Source organism: Oncorhynchus masou, chromosome 15, assembly GCF_036934945.1.
Source record: "Oncorhynchus masou masou isolate Uvic2021 chromosome 15, UVic_Omas_1.1, whole genome shotgun sequence".
NCBI lineage: Eukaryota > Metazoa > Chordata > Actinopteri > Salmoniformes > Salmonidae > Oncorhynchus > Oncorhynchus masou.
In genome coordinates, this window is record NC_088226.1 from 3529256 (window position 1) to 3541950 (window position 12695).

Genomic DNA, 12695 nt, shown 5'->3' on the forward strand with positions numbered 1-12695 from the left:
CTTCCTTTCCCCTGTTTCTCTCTTCCTTTCCCCTGTTTCTTCTTTCCTGTTTCTCTTTACCCTGTTTCTCTCTTCCTTTACCCTGTTTCTCTCTTCCTTTACCCTGTTTTTCCTGTTTCTCTATTATTGTTGTTTCTCTCTTCCTTTCCCTGTTTCTCTCTTCCTTTACCCTGTTTTTCTCTTCCTTTACCCTGTTTCTCTCTTCCTTTACCCTGTTTTCCTTTCCTGTTTCTCTCTTCCTATGTTTCTCTCCTTTCCTGTTTCCTTTTCCCTGTTTCTCTCTTCCTTTACCCTGTTTCTCTCTTCCTTCTTCCCCCTGTTTTTCTTTCTTCTTTCCCTGTTTCTCTCTTCCTTTACCCTGTTTCTCTCTTCCTTTACCCTGTTTCTCTCTTCCTTTCCCCTGTTTCTCTCTTTCTTTATCCTGTTTCTCTCTTCCTTTACCCTGTTTCTCTCTTCCTTTACCCTGTTTCTCTCTTCCTTTCCCTGTTTCTCTATTATTGTCCCCTGTTTCTCTCTTCCTTTACCCTGTTTCTCTCTTCCTTTACCCTGTTTCTCTCTTCCTTTACCCTGTACCTCTCTTCCTTTCCCCTGTTTCTCTATTATTGTCCCCTGTTTCTCTATTATTGTCCCCTGTTTCTCTCTTCTTTTCCCCTGTTTACGATCATCTTGTTCTCTATTTTCCAGCTGCTCCTCTCATCTGTCTGAAGACCACCCTGGGGTGTCCAAGGCCCTCCACTACACCTGCCCTCCTTCTTGCCCCTTCCCTAAACTCCTCCTATCTCGTCCTACCACTCAAGACCTTGCCTTTGGAAACCTAACTGCACCCCACCCAAAGACACACACCGTACCCCAAAGGTATCTCACAATACCTGGGCCCTGTCACTCAGCCAGACTCACCGAGACAACCAATCAGTTATTATCACCACAAGCAGAGAGCCAATCAGGTGTTTGCTAGACACAGCAGAGCTATTCCTATTGTAGCAATACATCCAAAGGAGCTAATTCGGTGAAGCCAGGAAGTAGAGATGAGGAAGTAGCAAGGTACAGAGTGACAAGCCGTTAACCAACCAAACACAGGCTTGTTAGTGATGACTGTGACGTCTTATTCATAGAGAGGTGAGGTACAGAGGAGAGAGAAGGGTAACAGAGTGCCACCAATCTGCTTGCCTGTCAACCAACCTCTCTCACATAGTAACAGGAGAAAAGGACAAGGACACAAGCATAAGAGAGATCAAGGGCCAAAGCGAGGCAGAGAGAAATAGAGAGAGAGAGAGACAAAAGAGAATAGAGTACCCTTCACACCTTACCTCATACAAGCACTTGAAAAAATATTCTGTGGGCTTCTTGAAGCAAATTTTCCCAGAACAATCCCACACTCTCCACCGACACCCACCAACTTTCAGCTAACACCCCACACACTCTCTGGCCTCAAGATGATGTGCGAGGTGATGCCCACCATCTCTGAGGATGGGCGTGGCGGGAGTGGGGGAGGGCCTTCCTCTCCGGGAGGGAGTGGCGGGGGAATGGGAGGCGGTATGGGGGGTGGCTACGGGGGCAGAGGGGAGCCCGGGGCGGAGGTGACGAGGGGGGCAGCACCGGGAATCTGGAATCTCTGATGGTGAACATGCTGACGGAGAGGGAGAGGCTGCTGGACAGCCTCAGGGAGACCCAGGACAGTCTGGGGACAGCCCAGCTTCGACTCCGAGACCTGGGCCATGAGAAGGACTCCCTCTCAAGACAGCTGTCTATCGCCCTACCACAGGTACACACGGGGAGGGGGTGTGTGTCTGTGTGTGTGTGTACATTCGTGTGTCCATGTTTGCACGTGCACTTGCTGCATATGTGGCTGCCTGTGTGTGTGTTTCTGTGTGCATGAGTGTGTGTTGTATGTGTGTTTACTTACTAAGTGTGAGATCTGGACAAAGAATCTATAGAGACCTTCCTGTTGCCTCGCTGCAAACACGTTGTGAGTGTGAAAAAGAGAGAGTGAGTGTATACTGTGCATTCGGAAAGTATTCAGACCCCTGACTTTTTTCACATTATGTTACTTTACAGCCTTATTCTAAAATGGATTCAATTAAATATTTCCCTCATCAATCTACACACAATATCCCATAATGACAAAGTGAAAACAGGTTTTTAGAATAAAAAAATAAACTGAAATACCTTATTTACATAAGTATTCAGACCCTTTGCTATGAGACTCCATCCTGTTTGTTTGGGCTCAGGTGCATCCTCTTTCCATTGATCATCCTTGAGGTGTTTCTGCAACTTGATGGGAGTCCACCTGTGGTAAATTTAATTGATTGGACATGATTTGGAATGGCACACACCTGTCTATATAAGTCCCACAGTTGACAGTGGCCTCCATCATTATTAAATGGAAGAGGTTTGGAACCATCAAGACTCTTCCAAGAGCTGGCTGCCTGGCCAAACTTGAGCAATCATGGGAGAAGGGCCTCAAGAATCCGATGGTCACTGACAGAGCTCAAGAGTTCCTCTGTGGAGAAGGGAGGACCTTCCAGAAGGACAACCATCTCTGCAGCACCGCCAATCAGACCTTTATGGTAGAGTGGCCAGATGGAAGACACTCCTCAGTAAAAGGCACATGACAGCCCGCTTGGAGTTTGCCAAAAGGCACCTATAGGACTCTAAGACCACGAGAAACAAGATTCTCTGGTCTGATGAAACCAAGATTGAACTCTTTGGCTTGAATGCCAAGTGTCACGTCTGGAGGAAACCTGGCACCATCCCTATGGTAAAGCATGGTGGTTGCAGCATCATGCTGTGGGGATGTTTTTCAGTGACATGGATTGGGAGACTAGTCAGGATTGAGGGAAAGATGAACAGAGCAAAGTACAGAAAACCTGTTCCAGAGCGCTCAGGACCTCAGACTGGGGAAAAGGTTCACCTTCCAACAGGACAACGACCCTAAGCACACAGCCAAGACTACGCAGGAGTGGCTTCGGGACAACTCTCTGAATGTCCTTGAGTGGCCCAGCCAGAGCCCGGACCTGAACCTGATCGAACATCTCTGTAGAGACCTGAAAATAGCTGTGCAGCGACGCTTCCCATCCAACCTGACAGAACTTGAGAGGATCTGCCGAGAAGAATGGGAGAAACTCCACCAAATACAGGTGTGCCAAGCTTGTAGTGTCATACCCAAGAAGACTCGAGGCTGTAATCGCTGCCAAAGGTGCTTCAACAAAGTACTGAGTAAAGGGTCTGAATACTTATGTAAATGTTATATGTCAGTTTTTTATGCTTAGACTTTAACATGGTTCTGGTTTTATGTTGCGTCTCTTATCCATACTGAGCTATCCTGCTATCTACTGGACTCACAAATGAGCTGTTCAGTTTTTTACGGAGTTGTTCCATCTGTACTTTGCTGTTCCGTCTGTTCTTGTTGGTATGTGGTTGTTCCTGCTCCTACGGACCATTTCTGGTGCATACTGAGCAGGGCTGTGGCTGAATCAGGACTTAGACTTCATGACAGACTGTTACATATTATTGGCAGTTCCATTCGATTGAGTAAAGACCTCTATAATACCCAGGCCAATATTAGCCCACATCCTTATGCCCGTAGAGTAATCATTCTAGTGTGACTGACGCCACTGAACATGCGAAAAGGACTCCATCTTGGATTTCAGACAGGCAGTCTCCCTGGATGCCTAAGATGATTGATGCGGTTTATTTTGTTAGAACCCATATGTTCTCCGAACTATTGAAAGCAATAACAGATGTGATAGGACAATGTGTTTTTACTGAGCGCTGTGATAGATTCGAGCGCTAGCAGCACAGAGCTCTGTGATAGATTCGACACCAGCGCTAGCAGCACAGAGCGCTGTGATAGATTCGACACCAGCGCTAGCAGCACAGAGCGCTGTGATAGATTCGACACTAGGGCTAGCAGCACAGAGCGCTGTGATAGATTCAACACTAGGGCTAGCAGCACAGAGCGCTGTGATAGATTCGACACTAGGGCTAGCAGCACAGAGCGCTGTGATAGATTCAACACTAGGGCTAGCAGCACAGAGCGCTGTGATAGATTCGACACTAGGGCTAGCAGCACAGAGCGCTGTGATAGATTCAACACTAGGGCTAGCAGCACAGAGCGCTGTGATAGATTCAACACTAGGGCTAGCAGCACAGAGCGCTGATAGATTCGACAGCACATCGACACCAGCGCTAGCAGCACAGAGCGCTGTAATAGATTCGACACCAGCGCTAGCAGCACAGAGCGCTGTGATAGATTCGACACTAGGGCTAGCAGCACAGAGCGCTGTGATAGATTCGACACTAGGGCTAGCAGCACAGACTGTGATAGATTCGAGCAGGGCAGAGCGCTGTGATAGATTCAACACTAGGCTAGGGCTAGCAGCACAGAGCGCTGTGATAGATTCAACACTAGAGCTAGCAGCACAGAGCGCTGTGATATTCAACACTAGAGCTAGCATTCGACACAGAGCGCTGCGCTGTGATAGATTCGGCTAGCAGCACAGAGCGCAGCACAGAGCGCGCTGATAGATTAGAACACTAGAGCTAGCAGCACAGAGCGCTGTGATAGATTCGACACTAGGGCTAGCAGCACAGAGCGCTGTGATAGATTCGACACTAGAGCTAGCAGCACAGAGCGCTGTGATAGATTCGACACTAGCGCTAGCAGCACAGAGCGCTGTGATAGATTCTAGAGCTAGCAGCACAGAGCGCTGTGATAGATTCAACACTAGAGCTAGCAGCACAGAGCGCTGTGATAGATTCGACACTAGAGCTAGCAGCACAGAGCGCTGTGATAGATTCGATTCAGCACAGAGCGCTGTGATAGATTCGACACCAGCGCTAGCAGCACAGAGCGCTGTGATAGAGCAGAGCGCTGTGATAGATTCGACACCAGCGCTAGCAGCACAGAGCGCTGTGATAGATTCGACACTAGCGCTAGCAGCACAGAGCGCTGTGATAGATTCGACACCAGCGCTAGCAGCACAGAGCACTGTGATAGATTCGACACAAGCGCTAGCAGCACAGAGCGCTGTGATAGATTCGACACACAGAGCTAGCAGCACAGAGCGCTGTAGATTAGATTCGCACACGCAGCGCTAGCGCTCGACACCAGCGCTAGCAGCACAGAGCGCTGTAATAGATTCGACACCAGCGCTAGCACAGAGCGCTGTAATAGATTCGACACTAGAGCTAGCAGCACAGAGCGCTGTGATAGATTCGACACCAGCGCTAGCAGCACAGAGCGCATTCGCAGCGCTAGCAGCACAGAGCGCTGTAATAGATTCGACACTAGAGCTAGCAGCACAGAGCGCTGTGATAGATTCGACACTAGAGCTAGCAGCACAGAGCGCTGTGATAGATTCGACACCAGCGCTAGCAGCACAGAGCGCTGTGATAGATTCGACACCAGCGCTAGCAGCACAGAGCGCTGTGATAGGTTCGACACCAGCGCTAGCAGCACAGAGCGCTGTGATAGATTCGACACTAGAGCTAGCAGCACAGAGCGCTGTGATAGATTCGACACTAGGGCTAGCAGCACAGAGCGCTGTGATAGATTCAACACTAGCGCTAACAGCACAGAGCGCTGTGATAGATTCGACACCACAGGCGCTCGACACCAGCGCAGCACAGAGGGCTGCAGCACAGAGCGCTGTAATAGATTCAACATTAGGGCTAGCAGCACAGAGCGCTGTGATAGATTCAACACTAGAGCTAGCAGCACAGAGCGTTTTGATAGATTCAACACCAGCAGGGTTCATTGAGTGCGTCTGCTCAGCGTGTCGCCACTGCTGAGAAAGGGAGAGCGGGAGAGTCGAGAGAGACAGATTGATAGAGAGAGAAGGCTGCAGAGTGAGAATAAGAGCATGGTACAGAGAGAACTGGTGGTGTGAAACACACACACAGACTAACGAATCAGGCCAATTTGCATATTGCTGCATACTAATGATGGAGCTTCTGGCATCTATTCTTAGGTGTTCTGGGTTATCACATGGAGAGATAGAGATGGATGAAGGATTGTGAGGATGAGAGCGGAGTTGGCCGAGTGAGAGGGAGAGATGGAGGCTTGTTACAGTCGGGAGACACCTTGAGGTAGTTTATGATCACATTGTGTCTTGGACTGTGTAGGGGAGTGAGACAAGGATAGTAGAAAAAAGAGAACTCTAGAGAGAGAAAGCAAATAATTGTGGGATATTGGTGCCAAAAGCTGTCTTTTCAGTCAATCCCAGAAATCCAAATTCCTATGGGTCTGCTGTGTACCATCTGTACATCACCCCTAACTTTACCCCTGTCTTCTTTTTCTTCCCCCTGTCTTCTTTTTCCTTTTTTCTTTTTCCCCTGTCTTCTTTTCCTTTTTTCCTTTTCCCCCTGTCTTCTTTGTCTTCCTCCCTGTCTTCTTTTTCTCTTTTCCGCCCTATCTTCTTTCCCCCTGTCTTATTTTTCCTTTTCCCCTGTCTTCTTTTCCCCTGTCTTATTTTTCCTTTTCCCCCTGTCTTCCTTTTCCTTTTCCCCCTGTCTTCTTTTCCTTCTTTTCCCCCTGTCTTATTTTTCCTTTTCCCCTGTCTTCCCCTTTTTCCTCCCCCTGTCTTCTTTTCTTTTTCCTTTTCCCCCTGTCTTATTTTCCTTTTCCCCCTGTCTTATTTTTCCTTTTCCCCCTGTCTTCTTCTTTTCCTTTTCCCCTGTCTTATTTTTCCTTTTCCCCCTGTCTTCTTTTCCCCCTTTTCTTTTCCCCTTTCTTATTTTTCCTTTTCCCCCTGTCTTATTTTTCCTTTTTCCCCCTGTCTTCTTTTTCCTTTTCCCCCTGTCTTATTTTTCCTTTTCCCCTGTCTTCTTTTCCCCTTTTCCCCCTGTCTTCTTTTTCCTTTTCCCTCTTCTTCTTTTCCCTTTTCCCCCTGTCTTCTTTTCCCCCTGTCTTCTTTTTCCTTTTCCCCCTGTCTTCTTTTTCCTTTTCCCCCTGTCTTCTTTTCCCTTTTCCCCTCGTCTTCTTTTTCCTTTTCCCCCTGTCTTATTTTTCCTTTTCCCCCTGTCTTCTTTTCCCTTTCCCCCTGTCTTCTTTTTCCTTTTCCCCCTGTCTTTTTTCCCCCCCCCTGTCTTCTTTTTTTTCTTTTCCCCCTGTCTTCTTTTCCCCCTGTCTTCTTTTCCCCCTGTCTTCTTTTCCTTTTCCCCCTGTCTTCTTTTTCCTTTTCCCCCTGTCTTCTTCTTTTCCCCCCCTTTTCCCCCTGTCTTCTTTTTCCTTTTCCCCCTGTCTTCTTTTCCTTTTCCCCCTGTCTTCTTTTTCCTTTTCCCCCTGTCTCTTCTTTTTCCTTTTCCCCCTGTCTTCTTTTTCCTTTCCCCCTGTCTTTTCTTTTCCCCCTGTCTTCTTTTTCCTTTTCCCCCTGTCTTCTTTTTCCTTTTCCCCCTGTCTTCTTTTTTTCTTTTCCCCTGTCTTCTTTTTTTTCCCCCTGTCCTTTTCCCCTGTCTTCCTTTTTTCCCCCTGTCTTCTTTTTTCCTTTTCCCCCTGTCTTCCCCCTTTTCCCTTTTTCTTTTTTCCTTTTCCCCCTGTCTTCTTTTTCTTTTTCTTTTCCCCCTGTCTTCTTTTCCTTTTCCCCCTGTCTTCTTTTTCCTTTTCCCCCTGTCTTCTTTTTCCTTTTCCCCCTGTCTTTTCCCCCTGTCTTCTTTTTCCTTTTCCCCTGTCTTCTTTTTTTCTTTTTCCCCTGTCTTTTTCCTTTTCCCCTGTCTTTTCCTTTTCCCCCTGTCTTCTTTTTCTTTTCCCCCTGTCTTTTTTCCTTTTCCCCCTGTCTTTTTCCCCCTGTCTTCTTTTTCCTTTTCCCCTTCTTCTTTTCCTTTTCCCTGTCTTCTTTTCCTTTTCCCCCTTCTTTTCCTTTTCCCCTTTTTTTCCCCCTGTCTTCTTTTCCCTTTCCCCCTGTCTTTTTCCTTTTCCCCCTGTCTTCTTTTTCCTTTTTGTCTTCTTTTTTTTCCCCCTTCTTTTTTTTCCCCCTTTTCCCCCTGTCTTCTTTTTTTTTCCTTTTCCCCCTGTCTTCTTTTTCCTTTTTCCCCCTGTCTTTTTTTTCCTGTCTTTTTCCCCCTGTCTTCTTTTCCCCTTTTTTCCTTTTCCCCTGTCTTCTTTTCCTTTTCCCCCTGTCTTCTTTTTCCTTTTCCCCCTGTCTTCTTTTTCCTTTTCCCCCTGTCTTCTTTTCCTGTCTTCTTTTTTCCTTTTCCCCCTGTCTTTTTCTTTTCCCTTTTTTCTTTTTCCTTTTCCCCTGTCTTATTTTTCCTTTTCCCCTGTCTTCTTTTTCTTTTCTTTTCCCTTTCCCCCTGTCTTCTTTTTCCTTTTCCCCCCTGTCTTCTTTTCCCCCCTGTCTTCTTTTTCCTTTTCTGTCTTTTGTCTTCTTTTGTCCTTTTCCCCCCCTGTCTTCTTTTTCCTTTTCCCCCTGTCTTCTTTTCCTTTTTCTGTCTTCTTTTCCCCCCTTTTCCTTTTCCCCTGTCTTCTTTTTCTTTTCTTTTTCCTTTTCCCCCTGTCTTCTTTTTTCCTTTTCCCCCTGTCTTCTTTTTCCTTTTCTGTCTTCTTTTTCCTTTTCCCCCTGTCTTCTTTTTTCCTTTTCCCCCCTTTTCCTTTTCCCCCTGTCTTTTTCTTCTTTTCCCCCTGTCTTCTTTTCCTTTTTTCCTTTTCCCCCCTGTCTTCTTTTTCCTTTTCCCCCTGTCTTCTTTTCTTCTTCTTTTCCCCCCTCTTTTTCTTCTTTTTCCTTTTCCCCTGTCTTCTTTTTTCCTTTTTCCCCCTGTCTTCTTTTTTCCCTGTCTTCTTTTCCTTTTCCCCCTGTCTTCTTTTTCCTTTTCCCCTGTCTTCTTTTTCCTTTTCCCCCTGTCTTCTTTTCCTTTTCCCCCTGTCTTCTTTTTCCTTTTCCCCCTGTCTTCTTTTCCCCCCTTTTTCCCCCTGTCTTCTTTTCCTTTTCCCCCTGTCTTCTTTTTTTCCCCTTTTCCCCCTGTCTTTTTTCCTTTTCCCCCTGTCTTTTCCCCTGTCTTCTTTTCCCTTTTCCCCTGTCTTCTTTTTTCCTTTTCCCCCTGTCTTTTTCCTTTTCCCCTGTCTTCTTTTCCCCCTGTCTTCCCCTGTCTTTTTCCTTTTCCCCCTGTCTTCTTTTCCCCCTGTCTTTTTTCCTTTTCCCCTGTCTTTTTCCTTTTCCCCCTTCCTTCTTTTTTCCTTTTCCCCCTGTCTTCTTTTCCTTTTCCCCTGTCTTCTTTTTTTCCTTTTTTCTTCTTTTTTCCTTTTCCCCCTGTCTTATTTTTCTTTTCCCCCTTCTTTCCTTTTCCCCCTTCTTTTTCCTTTTCCCCCTGTCTTCCTTTTTCCCCCTGTCTGTCTTCTTTTTCCTTTTTTCTTCTTTTCCCCCTTCTTTTTCCTTTTCCCCCTGTCTTCTTTTCCTTTTCTTCTTTTTCCTTTTCCCCCTGTCTTCTTTTTCCTTTTCCCCTGTCTTCTTTTTCCTTTTTCCCCCTGTCTTCTTTTCTTCTTTTTTCCTTTTCCCCCTGTCTTCTTTTTCTTTTCCCCCTGTCTTTTCCCCCTGTCTTCTTTTTTTCCCCCTGTCTTCTTTTTCTTTTCCCCTGTCTTATTTTTTCCTTTTCCCCTGTCTTTTTTTCCTTTTCCCCCTGTCTTCTTTTCCTTTTCCCCCTGTCTTTTTTCCTTTTCCCCCTGTCTTTTTTTTCCTTTTCCCCCTGTCTTTTTCTTTTCCCCCTGTCTTATTTTTCCTTTTCCCTGTCTTCTTTTTTCCTTTTCCCCCTGTCTTCTTTTCCCTTTTCCCCCTTTGTCTTCTTTTTCCTTTTCCCCCTGTCTTATTTTTGTCTTTTTTCCTTTTCCCCCTGTCTTCTTTTCCCCCTGTCTTCTTTTCCCCTGTCTTCTTTTTCCTTTTTTCCCCCTGTCTTCTTTTTCCTTTTCCCCCTGTCTTTTTTCCTTTTTTTTCCTTTTCCCCCTGTCTTCTTTTCCTTTTCCCCCTGTCTTTTTCCTTTTTTCTTCTTTTTCCTTTTCCCCCTGTCTTCTTTTCCCCCTGTCTTTTTCTTTTCCCCCTTCTTTTCCTTTTCCCCCCCTTTTCCCCCTGTCTTCTTTTTCCTTTTCCCCCTGTCTTCTTTTTTCTTCTTTTTTCCTTTTCCCCCTGTCTTCTTTTTCCTTTTCCCCCTGTCTTCTTTTTCTTTTCCCCCTGTCTTCTTTTCCTTTTCTTTTCCCCTGTCTTCTTTTTCCTTTTCCCCCTGTCTTTTTTTTTCTTCTTTTCCCTTTTCCCCCTGTCTTCTTTTTCTTTTTCCCCCTTCTTCTTTTTCCTTTTCCCCCTGTCTTCTTTTTCCTTTTCCCCCTGTCTTCTTTTTCTTTTCCCCCTTCTTCTTTTTTTCCCCCTGTCTTCTTTTTCCTTTTCCCCCTGTCTTCTTTTTCCCCTTTTCCCCCTGTCTTCTTTTTCCTTTTCCCCCTTCCTTTTCCCCCCTGTCTTTTTCCTTTTTTTTCCTTTTCCCCCTGTCTTCTTTTCTGTCCTTTTCCCCCTGTCTTCTTTTTCCTTTTTTCCTTTTTCCCCCTGTCTTCTTTTCTTTTCTTTTTCTTTTTCCCCTTCTTTTGTCTTCTTTTTCCTTTTCCCCCTGTCTTCTTTTTCCTTTTCCCCCTGTCTTCTTTTTTTCCTTTTCCCCCTGTCTTCTTTTCCCTTTTTTTCCTTTTCCCTGTCTTCTTTCTTTCTTTTTCCTTTTCCCCCTGTCTTCTTTTTTCCTTTTCCCCTGTCTTCTTTTCCTTTTCCCCCTGTCTTCTTTTCCTTTTCCCCTTGTCTGTCTTTTTCCTTTTCCCCTGTCTTCTTTTTTTCTTTTCCCCCTGTCTTCTTTTTCCTTTTCCCCCCTTTTTCTTTTCCCCCTGTCTTCTTTTTTTTCCCCCTTTTCCCCTGTCTTCTTTTTCCTTTTCCCCCCTGTCTTATTTTCCTTTTTTTTCCTTTTCCCCCCCCTGTCTTCTTTTTCCTTTTCCCCCTGTCTTCTTTTTCCTTTTCCCCCTGTCTTCTTTTCCCCCCTTTTCCCCCTGTCTTCTTTTTCCTTTTCCCCCTGTCTTTTCCCCTTTTTGTCTTCTTTTTCCTTTTCCCCTGTCTTCTTTTCCTTTTCCCCCTGTCTTTTCTCTTCTTTTTCCTTTTCCCCCTGTCTTCTTTTTCCTTTTCCCCCTGTCTTTTTCTTTTTTTTCCTTTTCCCCCTGTCTTCTTTTCCTTTTTCCTTTTCCCCCTTTTCCCCCTGTCTTATTTTTTTTCCTTTTCCCCCTGTCTTCTTTTTCCTTTTCCCCCTGTCTTCTTTTCTGTCTTCTTTCCTTTTCCCCCTGTCTTCTTTTTCCTTTTCCCCCTGTCTTCCCCCTGTCTTCTTTTTTTTCCCCCCTTTTCCCCCTGTCTTCTTTTTTTCCCCCCTTTTTCCTTTTTTTCCCCCCTGTCTTTTTTTCCTTTTGTCTTCTTTTTCCCCCTGTCTTCTTTTCCTTTTCCCCCTGTCTTCTTTTTTTTCCTTTTCCCCTGTCTTTTCTTTTTTTTCCCCCTTCTTTTCCTTTTCCCCCTGTCTTCTTTTTTTTCCCCCTGTCTTCTTTTTCCTTTTCCCCCTGTCTTCTTTTCCCTTTTTTTCTTTTTTCCTTTTCCCCCCTGTCTTTTCCCCCTTCTTTTCCTTTTCCCCCTGTCTTCCTTTTTTTCCCCCCTGTCTTCTTTTCCTTTTCCCCCTGTCTTCTTTTCCTTTTCCCCCTGTCTTCTTTTTCCTTTTCCCCCTGTCTTCTTTTCCCTTTTCCCCCTGTCTTATTTTTCCTTTTCCCCCTTCTTCTTTTCCTTTTCCCCTGTCTTCTTTTTCCTTTTCCCCCTGTCTTCTTTTCCTTTTCCCCCTGTCTTCTTTTTCCTTTTCCCCACCTTCTTTTTCCTTTTCCCCCTGTCTTCTTTTTCCTTTTCCCCCTGTCTTCTTTTTCCTTTTCCCCCTGTCTTCCTTTTCCCCCTGTCTTTTCCCCCTGTCTTCTTTTCCTTTTCCCCTGTCTTCTTTTTCCTTTTCCCTTTCCCTGTCTTCTTTTCCCCCTTTTTCCTTTTCCCCCTGTCTTCTTTTTCCTTTTTCCCCCTGTTTTCCCCCTGTCTTCTTCTTTTTCCCTTTTCCCCCTGTCTTCTTTTTCCTTTTCCCCTGTCTTCTTTTCCTTTTCCCCCTGTCTTCTTTTTCCTTTTCCCCCTGTCTTCTTTTCCCCCTTCCTTTTCCCCCTGTCTTCTTTTTCCTTTTCCCCCTGTCTTCTTTTCCCTGTCTTTTTCCTTTTCCCCTGTCTTCTTTTCCCCCCCTTTTTCCCCCTGTCTTCTTTTTTCCTTTTCTGTCTTTTTCCTTTTCCCCCTGTCTTCTTTTTCCTTTTCCCCCTGTCTTCTTTTCCCCCCTTTTTTCCCCCTGTCTTCTTTTCCTTTTCCCCCTGTCTTTTTCCTTTTCCCCCTGTCTTTTCCCTTTTCCCCCTTCTTTTCCTTTTCCCCTGTTTCTTTTCCCCTGTCTTCTTCCCTTTTTCCTTTTCCCCCTGTCTTCTTTTCCTTTTCCCCCCCTTTTCCCCCTGTCTTCTTTTTCCTTTTTCCCCTGTCTTCTTTTTCCCCCTGTCTTCTTTTCCTTTTCCCCTGTCTTCTTTTCCTTTTCCCCTGTCTTTTTTCCTTTTCCCCCTGTCTTCTTTTCTTTTCCCCCTGTCTTCTTTTTCCTTTTTTCCTTTTTCCTTTTTCCCCCTGTCTTCTTTTTTTCCTTTT

At 45.6% G+C, this 12695-nt stretch overlaps 1 pseudogene; it reads left to right on the forward strand.

The window, feature by feature from the left end:
* The window catches only part of LOC135555356 (liprin-alpha-3-like), a 47332-nt pseudogene that overhangs the window by 4752 nt on the left and 29885 nt on the right, over positions 1-12695 (forward strand).